General features: G+C 45.9%; 1 long non-coding RNA gene across 1 annotated transcript; it reads right to left on the bottom strand.

Annotated features, from left to right (window-relative positions):
* Nucleotides 1–12,196: 12,196 nt before the first annotated feature.
* On the bottom strand, nt 12,197–15,192 carry LOC310751434. The gene is made up of 3 exons (XR_014542494.1): nt 15,093–15,192; nt 14,631–14,985; nt 12,197–12,344 (listed from the first exon to the last, which is right to left on the bottom strand). It is a non-coding gene; the product is annotated as an uncharacterized lncRNA (long non-coding RNA).
* Between the last annotated feature and the right edge of the window lie 5,367 nt (nt 15,193–20,559).

Raw genomic sequence — 20,559 nt, 5'->3', positions numbered from 1 at the left:
CCCTGCCTTTGGTGATAGTAAGTACTAGCAGCCCTGTTTAGGGAAACTTTTAATGTTTAATAGGCTATTGTATTTTAATATCTGTTGGAAGCCACCCAGAGTGGCTGGGGAAACCCAGCCAGATGGGCGGGGTATAAATTACCGTATTTTTTGCTCTATAAGACTCACTTTTTCCCTCCTAAAAAGTAAGGGGAAATGTGTGTGCGTCTCATGGAGTGAATGCAGGCTACGCAGCTATCCCAGAAGCCAGGACAGCAAGAGGGATTGCTGCTTTCACTGCACAGCGATCCCTCTTGCTGTTCTGGCTTCTGAGATTCAGATTTTTTTTTCTTCTTTTCCTCCTTCAAAAACTAGGTGTGTCTTGTGGTCTGGTGCGTCTTATAGAGCGAAAAATACGGTATTATTATTATTATTATTATTATTATTATTATTATTATTATTATTTTGGCATATCATTCTGTGACTAGCATTGCTATCCATATATTCTACCACTGCTAGTTCAGATGTTTTTTACTTTGTATCCATACATTTAGGGATAATAATGCGGGATTTTAAAACACAGTAATTGTACAGACATCATTGAAACTATGAAAGGCAGTTCAGATTCTGTTGATGCACCAAGGGAGCAAAGGAGAAGTTTTTGTCTCACTTCCCCGTCTGAATGAAGCACTGTGTCACTGGCTCCCAGTCCACACAGCACAGTAATAAGCAGCTTCATCTTCCAGAAGGGCCCCCGTGATGGTCAGGGACATCACATTCCCCGATCGAGAGCCAGAGAAACGGGCTGGAACGTCAGACGGTCGGGTGCTGGTGGAGTACATTATCTGTCGGGGTTTACTCCCAGATTTTTTCTGTGCCCACCAAGGGTAGTTGCCATCACCGATGTTTCCACTGTTGAACCTGCAAGACATGGTGACTGTCCCACCTGGTGCCACAAATTCAGGGTCCTTCAAAGTCTGTAACTGCTGGACACTGGGACCTGGAAGGGAGCAAGGCAGGGAACTGCTTAGCACATTAATCTACATCAAACATTTTGCTTCATATCAGAATTATTCCCCATCCACCCAATGAATCTCCCTCACCAATGATGGATGCCAGGATTGTGAAGAGGAGCAAGCCCCAGGCCATTCTGAGGAAATCTATGGATTGGGTTTTTTGAAAGAAAAGAGAGATTCCATTGGCATCTGCCCCTTCTCTCTTAAATCCCCAGAGGTCAGGGGAGCAGCCCCTTCATGCAAATGGGTAGCTCCTTAACTAGTTAACTACTGTGTTAGGACTAGCACAGAACAAGCAGTTGGTCATGGTATCAGGCACTGGGAATCTGAGAAGTAAAGATCTGGATTCGGAGAAATCTTTCGCAGATTCACTTTTCCTTCTTTTTCTTTTTCTTTTCTCTTAAAGCACCTTCCTTGCATACAGCCTTACTTATATTAAAATCCCTCACAATGGAATCGACCATCCAGTCAAATAGGAATCCAAGTCAAAATGTTGCTACTGCCAGTTTTAGCAATTACCCCCAACCTTCCACTTTCTGCATGACGCACCCACAGTGCTTCCCCAATCCAATTCTCCCCCCCCCCTCCTGCAGTGTGAGGGGATTGGCTCTGGTTCACAGCAGCAAATTCTGCTGATCTTTTTCTGTTGTTGATTTGTGAATGCTCTAATTTACTTATAAACACTATCTCTGTGCCACTCAATGACTGAAGTTCTCTAGGCAGCATGCATGAAAATATCTAAACTACAAATATAAATAATAAAGAGGCAGTTACAATATAACACATTGCACAGCACGGTTTAAGCAATAACTGAACCGCGGAGAGAATTTTAAAGCAAACCAATACTTAGGACTCAATACTTAGGACTAGATGGGTAAAGAAAAGTGGTTTATATGTGTTGTATATGCAACATAACACAGGGCTACCAGATGACGCTGTGGAGCCCTGTTTTCCTCCACCTGTTTTCTCTGTTTAAATTTACAACACATTTATCTGAAACGCTTCCTTGATGTGTCTCCATCCAGCCAAAGTGGAAAGTGCAACAGTGACACCTACTGGGTGCCCAGGGGAGATGGTTTAGGACCTTCCATTCCCTGATCTAGAGCCAGAGAAATGGGCTGGGACGGCAGACGGTCTGGTGCCGGCGGTGCGCACAGGTTCAGAATGAGTGCTTGATAAATGGCAGGCTTCTCTGAACCTCCCTGCAGAAACTGTGCAAGGATGTATGCTCGATAAACCATTCACTATGCAAACAAACAGAGGCTACAGCAGTGAGTTTAGGTTCTGTTGATGTACACAGGGAGCAAAGGAGAGGAGGTTTTTGTCTCACTTCCCCATCTGAATGAAGCATAGTGCCAGTGACTTGCAGTCCACACAGCACAGTAATAAACAGCTTCATCTTCCAGAAGGGCCCCCGTGATGGTCAGGGACATCATATTCCCTGAGCTAGACCCAGAGAAACGGCTTGGAACATCAGGTGGTCTGTTCCTGGTGGTGTACATCATCAGTCGATGTTTACTCTCGGCTTTTTTCTGCACCCACATAGGCTGGTTGCTGTCACTGATGCTCCCCCTGTCCAATCGGCAAGACATGGTGACCGTCCCACCCGGAGCCACAAATTCTGGATCCTTCAAGTTCTGTAGCTGCTGGATACTGGGACCTGGAAGGGAACAATGCATTTCACTGTTTGGCAGGTTATTTACAATGTAGCATCACCAAATGTCCTGCAAGCTGTAGGGTTTTAGAGCGCAGAGGACGCATGTTCTTTGCTTCAAAGAAAATGTATCCCATCCAAAAAGTGAATTCCCCTTACCAATGATGGACAGCAGGATTGAGAAGAGAAGCATAATGGGGAAATCTGCTGGGCTAGTTTTCTCTGAAGCAAAAGAAGATCTCATTGACATCTGAAAAGCATCTGTTAAATCCCCAGAGGTCAAGGGAGGAGCCCCTTTCATGCAAATGTGCAACTCCTTAACTATGGTCTCTAGGTGCTGGAGGACTAGCTCAGAAAAAGCAACTGCAGTCTTGCTGGTTGTGGTATGCTCAGTGACCAGGGAATCTGAGGAGTGGGAATCTGAATTCAGGGACTAAGTTTTCATTTTAGAGCTCTTTCCTTGCACACAACAACAGGCAAACTTGTGTTTTTCTTTCTGGCACCCCATTGCCCTGCCAACCTCATATAAATCATTGGTGTGGTTTAGTTTCTGCTTAGCCCAAGGCATTTGCAGAATGAATCTGAGACAAAAGAACTCAGGTCACACCATCTCTGAAATGTCTCCTGAGTTAGCTAAAAACAAAACTGGGACCAGAAGATCAGGCTCAGTTCATTAATGCATTGGATTCTGCCAGAGTTTAGCCCCCAAACCTGTTTTTGTTCCTAGGGTAGCACCAGAAAATAGGAAGCCATGGGGGGAAACATATTTTGAACTTATTTAGACTGCATTTGCCTAAGGAACCGTATGTAGCCCAACATTAGGAAGAACATCTACCAGGGCAAGTGTCCTTCAACCTTGGCACCTTGGCTTTGAGATCAGAGAACATGGAAGATGGAGACATGGATCCAGGTCAGGGAAGAAGCAGAAGAGCTGAGGGATGTTCTCTTCCAGTAACACCGTAGACCCCTTTTGCTGTAGAGTAACACACACACAAACAGTGCCTCTCCTTGTCGCTGATGAGTCTCCTTTAGAGAAGCAGGCTACTGAGAGCAAATCAGATTCTGAGCTCCCTTCAACGTCACCTCCTGAGATGGTGTGACACCAAGGTTGCCACCAGCAGACCTCAGAACCTCAACCCACTTGGGTTGGGCTTCCCTGGTCCTGGGACTCTGGCTGCTTGCTGCTCTAAGAGTAGCACCTGACCTAATCTTGAAAAGGAAGGTGCAGGGAATGTGTTGTTTGCCAGATCAATGTCTCAGACCAAAGAAAGTAAGATCCTGCTTGGTCACACCAATGACCCATCTAGTATAACCTCCTGTTCTCACAGTGGTCAGAACCAAACTCTGTATCTGATTCCCTTGCACACCTGTGTTCATTGTAACTGTGCCTTGCTTGGGCACCACTCTAATTTAAGAATTAAAGTCTTGGGCAGGAGTGTCAGCTTAGCCCCGCGACCATTGGTGCACAGAGCCATAGGTGCCATGCAATGTGCCCTGGCACCAAAATTTGTGCATGTGCAGCCCCTTCATGGGGAATTTTGTGGGTGATTGGGCACTCAGGGACCCGGAGAGTTGGCACCTATGGTATTGGGCATCAGCCTACTGGGAGTTTGATTTCTCCAACTCGCAGCGAGGGCTAGGACAGGATTCAATATAGTACAGTGGCACCTTGGTTCTCAAACTTAATCCATTACAGGAGCCCTTTTGGCTCCCAAAACTGCTCAGAAACCAAGGCATGGCTTCCGATTGGTTGCAGGAGATTCCTGCACTCAAGCAGAAGTCACGTTGTATGTTCGGCTTCTGAAAAATGTTCACAAACTGGAACACTTACTTCTGGGTTTGTGGTGTTTGGGAGCCGATTTGATCAGCAACTAAGCTGTTTCGGAACCAAGGTTTAACTGTACTGGCAAATTCAGATTGCACAATAAAAGGTGGCTTGGAGTTCAGTGAGGAAGTTGATGAGAAAATGCACTGGGAAATGTGTTAAAGCATGTTTTTGCAGCACAATATAATACAACCTTCCCGCAAACATAATAGAATGAATGATCAATAAAAACTAGATATTGTTGAACCTCCCTGAAGAAATTGTGGAAGAACAGGTTGCCTGAAAAAAAGCCCCAGCCTTTCTTTGGGAACTCATTCACTACAGGAAGATCAAACAAACAGAGGTTCAGATTTTGTTCACGTGCACAGAGAGCAAATGAGAGGAGGTTTTTGTCCCACTTCCTCATCTGAATGAAGCACCGTGTCACTGGCTCCCAGCCCACACACAACAATAATAAATAGCTTCATCTTCCAGAAGGGCCCCCGTGATGGTCAGGGACATCACATTCCCAGATCTAGAACCAGAGAAACGAGCTGGAACATCAGACGGTTTGACGCTGGTGTCATGGATAAGTGTCCAGGGTTTACTCTCAGGCTTTTTCTGTACCCACGAAGGGTAGTTGCTATCAGCGATGTTTCCACCGTTTAACCTGCAAGACATGGTGACTGTCCCACCTGGAGCCACAAATTCTGGGTCCTTCAAAGTCAGTATCTGCTGGACACTGGGACCTGGAAGGAAGCAAGGAAATAATCAGTAGGTTAATTTAAAGTGGACAACACAAAATACTTTGCAAAGTGCAGGGCTTGGAAGGGCAGGTTATGCTTCTCTCTGCTTCATATCAGAATTATCCCCCATCCACCCAATGAATCTCCCTCACCAATGATGGACGCCAGGATTGTGAAGAGGAGCAAGCCCCAGGCCATTCTGAGGAAATCTACGGACTGGGTTTTTCTAAAGAGAAAAGAGATTCCACTGGCACCTGCCCCATCTCTCTTAAATCCCCAGAGGTCAGGGGAGCAGCCCCTTCATGCAAATGGGTAGCTCCTTAACTACTGTATCCAGATGTTGATGGACTAGCACAGAAAAAGCAGCAGCAATCTGCTGGTCATGGTATCAGGGCACTGGGAATCTGAGAAGTAAGGACCTGAATTCGGAGAAAATGATAATAATAAGAATAATTTTATTATTCATATCCCACCCACCTGGCTGGGTTCCCCCAGCCACTCTAGGCAGCTACCAACAGAACACTAATAACAGAATAAAACTTCAAACATTAAAAACTTCTCTAAACAGGGCTGCCTTCAGGTGTCTTCTAAAAGTCAGATAGTTGTTTATCTCCTTGACATCTGATGGAAGGGCATTCCACAGGGTGGGCGCCACTACTGAAAAGGCCCTCTGCCTGGTTCCTTGTAACCTCACTTCTCGCAATGAGGGAACTGCCAGGAGGCCCTCAGTGCTGGATCTCAGTGTCCGGGCTAGATGATGGGGGTGGAGACGCTCATTCAGGGATACTGGGCCGAGGCCATTTAGGGCTTTAAAGGTCAGCACCAACACTTTGAACTGCACTCGGAAACATGGTCTTTCAGGACAAGGATAATATGGTCTCGGAGGCCACTCCCAGTCACCAGTCTAGCTGCCGCATTCTTGATTAGTTGTAGTTTCCAGGTCACCTTCAAAGGTAGCCCCACGTAGAGCGCATTGCAGTAGTCCAAGCGGGAGATAACTAGAGCATGCACCACTCTGGTGAGACAGTCTAGGGGGCGGTAGGGTCTCAGCCTGCATACCTGATGGAGGTGGTAGACAGCTGCCCTGGACACAGATTTGACCTGCACCTCCATGGACAGCTTTTGAGTCCAAAATGACTCCCAGGCTTCATACCTGGTCCTTCAGTGGCACAGTTACCCCATTCAGGACCAGGAAGTCCTCCACACCTGCCCACCCCTGTCCCCCCAAAACAGTACTTCTGTTTCAACCTCAATCTGCTAGCTGCCATCCATCCTCCAACCGCCTCCAGAAACTCACACAGGACCTTCACCGCCTTCACTGGGTCTGATTTTTTTAAAACGGTAGAGCAGAGATTCATAGATTGATTTTTTTCCTTCTTCTTTTTTCCCCTTTTTCTTTTAAGGACCTTCCTTGCATACAGCCATACGTAGATTAGAATGCCTCACAATGGAATCTCCCATCCAGTCAAATAGGAATCCAAGTCAAAATGTTACCAGACGCCACTGCCATTTTTAGCCATTTCTCCCAACCTTCCGCTTTCTGCATGACGCACCCACAGGGTTTCCCCAATCCAATTCTCCCCCCTCCTGCGGTGTAAAAAGGCTCTGGTTCACAGCAGCAAATTCTGCTGCTCATTTTCTGTTGTTGATTTAGGACAAATCTAATTTATTCATATAAATAATATCTCTATGACACCCCATGACTGAAGTTCTCTAAGCAGCGTGCATAAAAATATCTATAATACAGATATAAATAATAAAGTGGCACTTACAATATAAAACATTGCACAGCACGGTTTACACAATAACTGAGCCGCAGAGAGAATTTTGAAGCAAACTGATACTTAGGACTCAGCAAGATGGGGAAAGAATAAGCGTTGCATATGCAATATAACATTGTGCTGCCAAATGGCGATGTGGAGTCCCGTTTTCCTCCACCTCTTTTCTCTGTTTAGATATACAACGCATTTATCTGAAACGCTTCCTTGATGTGTCTCCATCCAGCCAAAGTGGAAAGGGCAACAGTGACACCTACTGGATGCCCAGGGGTGATGGTCAAGGAAATTCCATTCCCTGATCGAGACCCAGAGAAATGGGCTGGAAGAGCAGACGGCCTGGTGCCGGCGGTGCACACAGGTTCAGAATGAGTTCTTGATAAATAGCAGGCTTGGCTGAACCTCCCTGCAGAAACGGTGCAAGGATGCATGCTCAATAAACCTTTCACTATGCAAACAAACAGGCTACAGTAGAGGAGTTCAGATTCTGTTGACGTACATAGAGAGCAAAGGAGATGAGGTTTTGTCTCACTTCCCCGTCTGAATGAAGCACTGTGCCTCTGACTCCCAGTCCACACGCAACAATAATAAGCAGCTTCATCTTCCAGAAGGGCCCCCGTGATGGTCAGGGACATCACATTCCCCGATCGAGACCCAGAGAAACGGGCGGGAACGTCAGATGGTCGGGTGCTAGTGGTGTAGATCAGTGTCCAGGGTTTACTCTCAGGTTTCTTCTGTACCCACAAAGGGTAGTTTCCATCACCAATGTTTCCACTGTCGAACCTGCAAGACATGGTGACCGTCCCACCTGGTGCCACAAATTCTGTCTCCTTCAAAGTCTGTAACTGCTGGACACTGGGACCTGGAAGGAAGGAGGGCAAAGAACCCGTAGGTTAATTTAAAGTGGACAACACCAAATACTTTGCAAAGCGCAGGGCTTGGGAGGGCAGGCTATGCCTCTCTTTGCATCATATCAGATTTTCCCCCATCCTCCCAATGAATCTCCCTCACCAATGATGGATGCCAGGACTGTGAAGTGGAACACGCCCCAGGCCATTGTGAGGAAATCTGCTGAGCAAATTTAAAGCCAAAGCATATCCTAATGGCCTCTGCCCAATCTCTTTTAAATCCCCAGAGGTCAAGGGAGCAGCCCCTTCATGCAAATGTCTAACTCTTTAACTACTGTCTATAGATGCTGGAGGACTGGCACACAAAAAGCAGCTACAAACTGCTGGTCACAGTATGTTCGGGTAACTGGGATTCATAGATATAAGAATCTGGGTCCAGAGGCTTGGGTGAGCAGAGAGAATGGTTTGGGGCAGAGGTCCTTCCTTGCATACAGCCAGTCTGGGCAGACTCGGATTCTTCTTTCTGCTATCCACCTTGCTTGCCCTTCCAGTCAGATAGAAATCCCTCGGTGGGTTAGTCTGTACTTAGCCTAGGAGGACATTCAAAAAACCCTGGCATGGTTCATTGAATGGATCTACAATAAAGAAACATTTCATGCAGGGCCAGTCCTTTGAGATATTAAGTACTGCCTTGGTGGTAATAAGTATGAGTATTGACCTATAAAGCCATACACAGCTCAGGTCCTCAATTGTTTAAGGATTGGCTCTCCCCATACGAACCTACCCAGAACCTCCTTGTGTCATCTGAGGCCCTTCTCTAGGTCCCCCAACCTGGAGTGATTTGGAGGGTGGCAACACGAGAATGGGCCTTTTCTGTGGTGGCTCCCTGACTGTAGAATACTCTCCCCAGAGAGGCTCACCTGGTGCCATCATTATTATTTTTTTTAAAAAAATATTTTTATTAAGCAATTTCAACACAACAAATTATCAAATCATATAATCACATACATTATTTTTTTCCCTTTCTCCCCCCTTCCATCCCTCCCTCCCCCGCCCCACCAGGGACTTCCCTCAGCTCCTATCTCTGATTTCTCTGCACATATTATTCTCTGCATGTTATAAAATTACACATATCCTTGCATTGTCTATCTATCATGTTATCAACCAATAAATTTGTGTATGTTTATTCAAAACCTGCCAGGGAGTCCAGTTCATTTTGTTGTCTTTTTAGATCATTTCTAAAAAGTTCACATTCTTCCTTAAAGTCACAGTTGTCTTTGTCCCGCAGTTTGTATGTCAATTTAGCCAGTTCTGCATAGTTCATCAATTTTTCTTACGACTGTTCTTTCATTGGGATTTCCTCATTCTTCCATCCTTGTGCTATCAAGACTCTTGCCACAGTTGTAGCATACATAAATAGATTCTTTTTTTTTTCATGGCAGGTCTTGTCCTACCATCCCTAACAAAAATTCTTCTGGTTTTTTTACAAATGTCATTTTAAACATTTTTTTCAATTCATTGTATATCATTTCCCATTTTTTTTGAACTTCTTTACATTCCCACCACATATGGTAAAAAGTCCCTTCTTTTTCTTTACATTTCCAACATATGTTTGACCCGGTTCCTTGTGCCATCATTAGGCAAAAACATTCCTCTTTACCCAGGCCTATGGTTATTAAATAATCTACGGCTTGTGAAAATGTGGGGAAGAGGAATATTAGCAACTATTTTATTATTAGGCTGTCTGTCAGCATGCATATTATTATTATTATTATTATTATTATTATTATTATTATTAATTGATGTTCCATCCACCGAGATGCCCACTGTCTCTCTGCAGGTCTGGTGTAGAAGCAGTGGTACCTTGGTTCTTGAACAGCTTGGCTCCCAAACAAATCGGCTCTCGAACACCGCAAACCCGGAAGTAAGTGTTCCGGTTTGTGAACATTTTTTGGAAGCCGAACATCCAACGCGGCTTCCACTTGACTGCAGGAAGTTCCTGCAGCCAATTGGAAGCCGTACCATGGTTTTTGAACAGTTTCGGGAGTCAAACGGACTCCCAGAATGCATTAAGTTTGAGAACCAAGGTACCACTGTTGCAATGTTTCTAAGCAGTGCGCCTCCACCTACGCTCAACCTGCATCTTCCTATATGCAGAAAAATGTAAGGCTGTCATCACGCTGCAGTTTGCATGGCTGCCAATAGGTGGCCAAGGCAACTCTGGTGTGATGACAGAATGGCAGGCAAGTGAACAAGCAAGCAGAGCAGGTGGCAGGTAGCCTAGATGAGCTGCTTAACAGAGGCTGGGAGGCGCTTGAGAAAGCGGTTTGCCAAACCGCTCTCCAAAGCACCTCCCTCTCTCCTTTGAAAGGAGGAGTGGATGAGGTGAGCTGTGAGAAGAGGAGAAAGGGAAAGTTTTGGTGAGCCATGGGAGGATAACTGATGGTTCAAATGAGGTGTAAGGGGAGGGGTGGTCACGTGTGGAGGAAGTGGGGTGGGCAGGGGTGGGGATGTCATACATTCTACTCATATTGATCCAGAGCAGATTCCAACACATAGTTAGCAGAGTAAAAACTTAAACACATTGCAGAATTCCCAAAAAATATACCAGAGGCAATTAATATTTCATCAAGACATCGATTCCATAAAACATATTTTGTTGCACTGTGCAAAATATGAGCAAGCCAGGGCTGAACTGATACTACCCTTGCTGGTACCTTTCCCGGGAAAATCAGAGGCTCACTATGTCAGGTTCCTATTGGAAGACCGGACAGATGCTAGAATATTAGCAATGGCAAAGTTTTTATTGGTGGTTGCAAGAACCAATGATCCCTATATTCTGAACAAAATGCTTGTTTAACTTGGAGGTAGGCTGTATGAATTGTGTATTGCTTTGTAACGATTTGTTGGGACTCTGGACCATAATAAAGATTGTTGTTGTTGTATTTCATCCAGCAGAGCTTTACTGCTACTGAAGGCAAATGAGCATAATGGTCACAAATCCAATACATTCAGAATTGGCACTGTCCATAAGAAATCCAGTTGCAGCAGACTTAACATAAACTTACAATAACTTATAATAAGACTAAAATTTAACACTACATACAGAACACCACACTAGAAAAAAAGAGATAGAAAGAGAAAGGTGAAACCCAGGCTCCTTCTGGCCTTATTATTATAGTCAGCGTGACCTTGACTGAAGAGATAACAGAACCAGTTTAAGCCACCTGTATTCCACTTCTCTGAAGGAATAACCCAAACATCATGAACCTTCTGCTTGTTTCACACAGAGAAGCTTCCAGAACCCTCTTGAATGAATCAGAATAGGAAAGATCTCTACACATCAGATCAATCTTTTCTGTACCAAGAAATGCAGACTGACAGGGGAACGGGGTGAGCTGGGACAGCAGTCCCTAGTCTTTGCAAATAAGCACAAGTATTTCAAAATATCCATAAACCTCCAATGAACTTCTTCCAAAGGGAGCCAAACTTGTGGAAGCACTACAGTCCTGGAACTTCTTGTCTTTTGGAGAAATAGGGTGAGCAGGGCAACAGTTCCAGAGGCTCAACCATTGCATTGAAACAGGTTCCTTCCCTCTAGTGACCACAGGCTCAGCTTGAACCATAACATTTTCAGTAATCGTATTTCTGTTTTAATGCAGCGGAGATTTATGTTTATGACCCTTAACGCAAGTCAGGCTGGAGGGAAGTGGTCAGGAGCGATTGTGCAGCTTCTATCCTGCAGCCGCTCATTGCAAGCAATGCTGGGTTTCTGCAAAGAGGTTTTTGCCTCGCTTCCCCAGGGACTGCATCGCCATGAGTACTTGTTGTTGCCGTCATAAGACAAACAGTAATAATCAGCCTCGTCTTCTGGTTGAAACTTGGAGATGTTTAAGGTGGCCGTGCTGGAAGGTTTGTTGACAGAACCTGAGAACCGCTCTGGTGTTCCAGAGCTTCTGGTGCTAAACCAGTAGATCAGGATTTTGGGGGCACTGCCAGGCTTCTGTTCATACCAGGCGACATTGTAGGTGCCAATGTTTCCGCTGCTCCTCCGACAGGAGATGCTGGCGGTTTCTCCAAGGGATGCCGACATGGAGGGTGGCTGAGTTAGGGAGAACTGAGAAACGGTCCCTAGAAGAAAAGCAAAGAGGGAGGCTATTGCTGGCGAGAATTGTGTTCCATCAAGGTGAGGGGAAAGAGAGAAAAACTTGTGGAAGAGCAGTGTTATTATTATTGGTAGTTATTATTATTGTTACACACACACACACACACCATTTGATTGTTAAAAACACCCCTCAAAGCGGTTTACAAGAAGAATGGGGGACGGACCCAAAATGATCCTTGAAAACATTCCCCCCAAAAATAATCAGAATCAGAAATAAGCTAAAGGCACGTTAAAACACATGCCACATTCTACATACCTGAGTAAGCTGGTCTAAACTAAAGGTTCTTAGCACAGGGAATACAGGGAAGGCTGCTGCCTGGGTGTCAATAGGCAGGGCATTCCCAAGTGTGGGGGCTGCTACACTAAAATATTGATTTCTTACCAATGCAGAATGAGTATTATGTGGCGCCCGTAATGGTGCCAGTTCCACAGATCGGAGCGGTTGAGTGGGCATATATAGCGTAAGGAGATCTTGCAGGTAAACTGGTCCCAAGTGGTTAATATTGACAGATCACTTCTCAAAAGTTGATGATTAGGAGAGAAAAGGAGTTGGAGATGGAGATGGAGATGGAGATGGAGATGGAGATGGAGATGGAGATGGAGATGGAGATGCCTCCTGCTCAAACCCAGTCAAACCCAGCCTGGTATTATCTACCCCAGGGACAGCCAATGGGGTGCTTTCCCGATGTCATTAGACTCCAGATTCCATCAGCCCCAGTCATAAGGGATGACGATCAGGGAGTATAGGAGCAGTAGTCCAACAACATGTTCAAGGTGTCATGTTGACTACCCATGGTCTATCCTGAACACCAGCAGCAGCCTTTTCCAGCCTTATCAGGAGATGCTGGGGATTGAGCCCTAGACCTTGTGAAGGTGCTGTACCGCTGAGCTAGAACCCATATCCCCCATCAAGAGAAAGCAGATGCTCCCCATTACCAACCAGTGCAGTAAACAGAGAGGACGAGGAAGAGAGGAGTCCAGGCCATGGCAGGGGAAACGGAGTAGTATCAGGTTCCCGAACCAATGGTTTCTCTGAGCAGAACCCAGTTGGCCTCCCTTAAACCTCTCAGGACTGGGGAAATGCAAACACATGCAAATATTGTATCCTGTTTATGAAATGGTTCATACCACTATAGGAAGCTGCCTTACACCAAGTCAGACCATGGACTCATCTAGCTCAGGGTTGTCTAGCAGAAGCTCTCCGGGTTATTTCAGGCAGGATACATCCCTGTCCTTAGCTGGAGATGTTAAGGATTGAACCTGGGACCTTCCTTCTACACACAGGAGAGTTGCTCCACCACTGAGCTATGGCCCATTCCTCCCTATGCCTAGCTCCAAGACGAAGACTTCCCTCAAAAATCTATTAGGTTTTGAAACCATATTTCAACATTAGTCCCCATGCCTGAACTTATTCAGGACCAGTTGTGGGATGGGGCAGGGGAGGTGACCCCTGAGTTGACCCAATGTACGTAGGGTATACCGTATTTTTCGCTCCATAAGACGCACCTAGTTTTTAGAGGAGGAAAACAAGGAAAAAAATATTCTGAATGAAACAGTGGATGTATGATTTTTGTGGTTCATGCTGTGGCCACAGACATGTGATTTGACGGTGAGTTTGGGGTAGCCCAATGCAAAAATCCTGAGGATCCATGTGGATCCGTGCTTTGTAACCACATTTTTGTGCCATTGTGGCCCCAGGCAATAATGGGTGTGTGCTTTTTTGGTGCATTCTGTAGCCATCAACATGCTATGTGATCTGATGGTGAATTTGGGGTGACCCAATGCAAAAATCCTGAGGATCCATGTGCTTTTACCTTCCCCCTCCCAGGCAGCCTCCTTTATCGCTAGCCTCCCTTATCTCCCTCCTGATTGCTTGCCTACCAGCTGCTCAGCGGCTTCGTTTCAACACCCCCTTCCCTCTTTCTAAAAAAACAACAACATGATCTGCTTTTTGCCCCTGGGCAATTTGGCTCCAGGGACCACACATTCGCTCCATAAGACGCACAGACATTTCCCTTTACTTTTTAGGAGGGGGAAAGTGCATCTTATATGGAGCAAAAAATACGGTAAGTCATAGTAGCAGATTCTACCTGCCTCCCCGCCACTTCCCCTGCGCAAAAAGAGCAACAGTGGCACCTACTGGTGATTCAAAACAGAAAGGCTCCTGTGCTGAGCCCATGATGTTTGCATGTGGTTTGCGAACGTGCCTCCCGCATGGATCACGTTTGCAACCCAAGGTATGACTGTAAATTAAATTCAGTTCAGTCTGAGGATGATAAAGGCTATGAATTTTCCTTCATAGACCTTTTGTAGACTAGAGCTTCAATTCCTCCTCCCCCTTTTTTAATTTTTACTTTACACACACAATTCCATTTCTACTCCTTCTCTGCAATCCATTTTTTCACCATCTTCACCTGCATGTCCATAACATAAACTAGCCTTTCAAGAGAGGGTTACCAATGCTTTGTAAATTAATACAGTAAATTAATACATTAATTAATACAAATTAATCCTCAACGTGGCTTGGTAGCAAGTGGGCAGCATGTTCTGAAGTTCGGAATGAATTGTCCCACGAGCCCTTAAGAGAACAAGGTCAGCTCTGATGTCTACCAGCTGCAAGCAATACCAAGTAGAGCTAATCACCTAAAGGAAGGTTTTTGTCTCACTTCCTCATCAGCTTGTATCATTGTGTGCGTGCTGCTGTCTTCACCTTGACAGTAATAGTGAGCTTCATCTTCTGCTCGGACGTTGGAGATGGTTAAGGTGACAGAACTGGCTGAGGTGTCATAAGAAGCAGAGAATCGCCCTGGGATCCCCGACACACTCTCTTCATCCTTGTATACTAGCAGTATTGGAGCGCTGTTGGGTTTCTGTTGGTACCAGTGATTCCACTTGCTTCTTATACCCCCACTGCTTCTTGTACAAGAGATCCCGACTGTTTCTCCCATGGAGGCCGAGACGAAAGGCGGCTGAGTCATCGTGAACTGCGCCTCACAACCTGGAACCAAAAGTGGTAGCAAAAAGGTTAAGTGGAAATGGCATAAATGGGGGGGGGAGGACTAGGGAAATATTTTTAATAAAACATGTTGAAGTCCTCCCTCCTACCCCAGCAACAGCAAGCAAGAAATAGGAAGACTTTCAAGAGCCGAGCCATGGTGAGGAATTCACAGCTTCCTGGGACAAAGGGGTTTCTAGCTGGAGGAATTAGGCGATCCCCTTTTCAATGCAAGAAGCGTCCCTGCATGCAAATATACTTGAAGCTCATTGGCTGCTCCAGACAGCTGGTTTCCTTCTGTGTCAATAAAGGGATGTCGCTAAGCACTGTGCAGAACTTTAAAAGGATCATTTATGTCCAGGAACGACCCAATGGCACAACGTTGGCTCCCTCTGGTTTAGGCTACGATGCCGGCTCGCTAATTTGCCGGGTTGCTCTTTAAATAAGCTGAATGGAATTTGAAGGACATTGTGGCAAACAGCCTGATTGTAGATGTATCATCTTATCTATCAAAATAAATAAATATCTGTAATAATAATAATAATAATAATAATAATAATAATAATAATAATAATAAATGTCAGTAAAAGATCAACAGATACTAGTTTATTAAAGAGGGGGGGGAATCATATTGGAAAGGACTGCCTAACAAGTACAATACCGTGGTACCTCAGGTTAAGTACTTAATTTGTTCCGGAGGTCCGTTCTTAACCTGAAACTGTTCTCAACCTGAAGCACCACTTTAGCTATTGGGGCCTCCCACTGCTGCCGCACGATTTCTGTTCTCATCCTGAAACAAAGTTCTTAACCTGAGGTACTATTTCTAGGTTGGAGGAGTCTGTAACCTGAAGCGTCTGTAACCTGAAGCGTATGTAACCTGAGGTACCACTGTATTAGAAAGAAAGCAGGGTATAATGGGCTAGTCCTATTCCAAGTGGATCTATTAAATACACATGGCTTCCTTAGGTTCATTCATTTCAGTGGGTTTACTCTGAGTAGGACTAAGTTCACAGAGTTTAAAGCACTCACATTTGATTTATTTTTCAGTTATATTTGAAGTTTTGAAAATAAAATAGGAAAGTCATAATATGAATGGATAAATTATAATTTTGCTGCCCATTCTCTAATGCTTGTAAATTTTCTCCTGAGTCCTGACAGCCTGTGAAGTTTCCCTCAAGATTTCATTCACTGCAAGAGGACCTTAGGCTAATGAAGGCAGTTTAGGAGAGTTTTTGTCTCGCTTCCCTACATGCATGGACCACTGTGACATACTGGCCAGGGATATTAATGGTGCAGTAATAATCAGCCTCATCTTCTGCCATGGCTCCTGTGATGGTCAGGGACATGATGTTCCCTGACTTAGACCCCGAGAAATGGGCTGTGATGCCTGGCGCTCTTCTGCTGGTCTGGTCAATCAACAGCCGTGGAGAATTCCTCAGTTTCTGCTGGACCCAGAGAAGGTAGTTGCCATCAGTGAGGGTTCCACCACTGAATCTGCAGGAAAAGGTGACCATATCTCCTGCAGACACAACCTCTGAGGGCTTCAGGGGGTGGAGCTACAGCTGGGCACTGGGACCTGGAAGGGAAAGCCACTTCCACCTTAAGGAGGAGGTGGGGTTGCAGGCTTCACGGCCCCTCCACAAGCATCACCCCCTAGCCGGCGAATCGGCTGGTTTGGGGGCGTGGTCTGCCCTATATAGGCAGGACGCGGCCAGGGATCTCCCTCTTTGCCAACCGCCAGCTGGCACGCCCCCTATCAGTGACCCCAGGGGGAATTCCTAGTTGATGTGCATCAGCAGGACTCCCCCTACTGGTGGTTAACCCTTCCCGGACTTCAAGCAGACGGGCTGAAGCCGGATATAGTCGGTTAGGACCAATGCCTAAGCCAATACCGCTCATCACCTGTAACCAATAAAGTTGTGGCCTTATTTAGCCCATTAACCTGGAGTCAGATATAGTCGGTTAGGAGAGCCAGTGTGGTATAGTGGTTAAGAGTGGTGGACTCGTAATCTGGTGAACTGGGTTCGATTCCCCGCTCCTCCACATGCAACTGCTGGGCGACCTTGGGCTAGTCACACTTCTCTGAAGTCTCTCAACCCCACTCACCTCACAGAGTGTTTGTTGTGGGGGAGGAAGGGAAAGGAGAATGTTAGCCGCTTTGAGACTCCTTCAGGTAGTGATAAAGCGGGATATCAAATCCAAACTCTTCTTCTTCTTCTAGGACCAATGCCTAAGCCAATACCACTCATCACTTCCAACCAATAAAGTTGTGGCCTTTTTTTTTTAGCCCGTTAACCTTAATAATTTTGTCATGTGTCTTTATTTCCACGGGGGGGGGGGGGGTCGGGAACTCGCCATGCAACAAGAACTATCTCACACAGTGTAGCAACACCAAACCTTCACAAATATTAGATTATAGTGGAAAAGACTTTTGTCAGATTTTTCTCTTCCTTTCACTATTCAATTGCTCTCACCAATGGAAGACAGGATTGAGATGATCAGGGACGCCCAGGCCATTGTGGAGGAACAGGAAGCAATGGGGTCTCTGACCGGCCTCTTCTCCATCCCTCTTAAACCTCCAGTGGCCCAGACAGCAGACTCTTCATGCAAATCTCCTGATCTTTCACCCTTGTGCCAAAGGGTATAAAAGCTACAAAATAAGCAGAAGGGCCTCTGCTGCACCCTATTCAGATGAACTGCCACATCTCTGAATTAAGGATGGGGGAGAAAAATGATCTTGTTTCCATTCCACTGCCTAACTTGCATTATTATTTTCTTCTTCTTTGGCGATCACTCGTAGCCAGTAAGATTGTTTTCCATGAACATGGTTCTAGCAGTGAGTCCATAAGTGACAGTGGAGGCCAATTCTGGATCCATACATCCTTCCACAGTGGGGACATAGGCGGGAGTTGATCATGGTAAGGGTTTGCCAAATGTGCCTTCCTCTTAGCATGTTTCTCCCTTTCGTCCTGAGTTCGAACATTTTCAAAGTTCATGACACCTTTGGTAAAGGCTGTTCTCCAATTAGAGTGCTCGCAGACTAGTGTTTCCCAGCTGTCAGTGTTTATACTACATTTTTTTTAGATTTGCCTTGAGAGAGTCCTTAAACATCTTTTGCTGACCACCAGCATTACGCTTTCCATTTTTAAGTTTGGAATAGAGTAGTTGCTTTGGAAGACGATAATCAGGCATCTGTAGAGCTGTAGTCCAGAGGGTACCAGATTTGCAAGGCCTCCTCGGTGGTGGCCCATTGCATGTAAATCTCTCTTCTACCAACTTGGACAAGTTAAGAAGTTCGTCAGGATTTAGTAATCATGTTTTCTCTCTTTATTTGACTGCCATATTGTCTTGTGAATTCAGATTCATAAGCATACACATGCACGCCCCTGAGCGGTGACCTGAGCGGTGAGCGGTGACCCCGGGGGAGTTCCTAGTTGATGTGCATCAGCAGGACTCCCCCTACTGTTGGTTAACCCTTCCCGGACTTCAAGCGGACGGGCTGAAGCCAGATATAGTCGGTTAGGACCAATGCCTAAGCCAATACCGCTCATCCCCTGTAATCAATAAAATTGTGGCCTTATTTAGCCCATTAACCTTAATAATTGTGTCGTGTGTCTGTATTTCCCTGGGGGGGGGGGGACAGGAACTCGCCACTCAATTCCCATCATCCCTGACCACTGGTCTTGCCAACTAAGGATGATGGGAGTTACAGTCCAAAAACAGCTGGAGACCCAACGATGGGAGACACTGAGGTAGATGCTAACAGCTGGAGTTGAAAGAGTATCCTTCTGTAGTCAAAAATCTCTACTTCAGTGCATTAAACGTGCAACAATTTTAGGTCCAAGCCCCTTTCTCCTCTCCACTCCTCTTGTTCCTGCACCTCTCTTTCGGGCCCAGAGAGTTGTTGTTCCAGTTCTACATATGACTGCATCATGGTGCAACATGTTTTCATGCCACACTGCACAATAATAATCCCCTTCGTCGCCCTCCTCAATGCTGGAGACAGTTAGCTTTGCAGTGTTGCCATATGTCTCTCCAGAAAAACGCTCAGGGATACCTGTGGCTCTTTCTCTGGACTTGTAGATTAGTAACTGGGGAGCCTTCCCTTCTCTCTGAAGGTACCAGGATGGGTTGGCTGTGCTGATAAACTCCACGCCTTGCAGAGTGCAGGACAGAGTTGTTGACCCTCTGAGGGCCACGGAGACGGGACCATTTGTCTGAGTCAACGCAGCCTGGGAACTGAGACCTGGGAAGAATAAGATGGAAACCAAACCATTGCATCACTCACCTCTGAAACTTGCCAGTGTCAATAAGGGACATGCTTCCCGTGATTTTATTGGTTCTGCTATCGCAGAAATGGGAAAGCAGCTCAAAGCAACGTCAACAGCTGCTTAATCGGGGAACCCTCCTGATCAAACCTAATCCCTATTTCTCACCATTGCAAAAAGCCGAGAAGACGAGGAGGTTCAGTCCCATGGTGGAGAAGGGAGACTAGCAGCTCTGCTGACCAAGAGCCTCGTGCTCTTCTCCTTTAAACCCTCCCGAGGCCTGAGGAAGGTCTTCCTTATGCAAATCTGCATTTCTGCTCCCTTCTAGGGTCCAGTCTTTGAAAGGAAGAAACATGTAGGATTCCTGGCATGGGTGTGGGTGTGTTTGCATGCATATATAGATAAAGCCCCTGTCTCAAGGGTGGGGGAACTGTGGAGCTCCAGGTGTTGCTGAACAACTCCCAACCCCTCCTGATCATTGGTTGCACCAGCTGTGGCTGATGGGAGTTGGAGCCCAGGAGCATCTTGGGAGACACAGTGTTGCTCATCCCTGCTTGATACCTCATCACAGATGAGGATAAATGGAGGGTGCTTCTGCCGCAATTGTAATGGGGTGTGTCCTTTATGCAGCAAGATGGCAGTACCAAGGTGGGGATTCTGATATCCCAGCATTGAACGGCTTTCCCTCTACAGTGATACCTCAGGTTACAGACGCTTCAGGTTACAGACTCCACTAATCCAGAAATAGTACCTCAGGTTAAGAACTTTGCTTCAGGATGAGAACAGAAATCGTGCTCCGGCGGCGCAGTGGAGGCCCCATTAGCTAAAGTGGTGCTTCAGGTTAAGAACAGTTTCAGGTTAAGAACGGACCTCCGAAACGAATTAAGTACTTAACCTGAGGTACCACTGTATAGTGTTTGCTCTGCCTCTCCAGCAGGGATTAACTCACCAATGGTCTTCTCTGCATCCCTTCCTGACCCTCCAAGTGTCCCTGTTTTCCAGGGACAGTCCTGGATTTACAGAAGCCATCCCAGTTTCTGATTTGATCCTGGAATTCCCCGCTTAAGACGTCCCTGTTCCAAGTTTAGAGCAGCCATTCCTTCCTTGATTAACTCAGTCAGTAAAAGGACAACCTGCTTTCTAAAACCTTCCTCCTGACTGGTTTGCACAATGTCGGTTACTCTTTGGGGATTCATCCTGATTACTTTGTGAGGTTAGGCAGTGCCTGCGTGCACAGGTACAATTGAAAGCTGTATGTAAAGCGCAGCTGTTACAAAGGGGCTCCTTCCATGCTATTTCAGAAAAGAGT

This window comes from Podarcis filfolensis (assembly GCF_964270895.1).
Source record: "Podarcis filfolensis genome assembly, chromosome: 16".
NCBI lineage: Eukaryota > Metazoa > Chordata > Lepidosauria > Squamata > Lacertidae > Podarcis > Podarcis filfolensis.
Note: the sequence above shows the minus strand (reverse complement) of the source record. Positions and strands in the feature narration are given on the sequence as shown.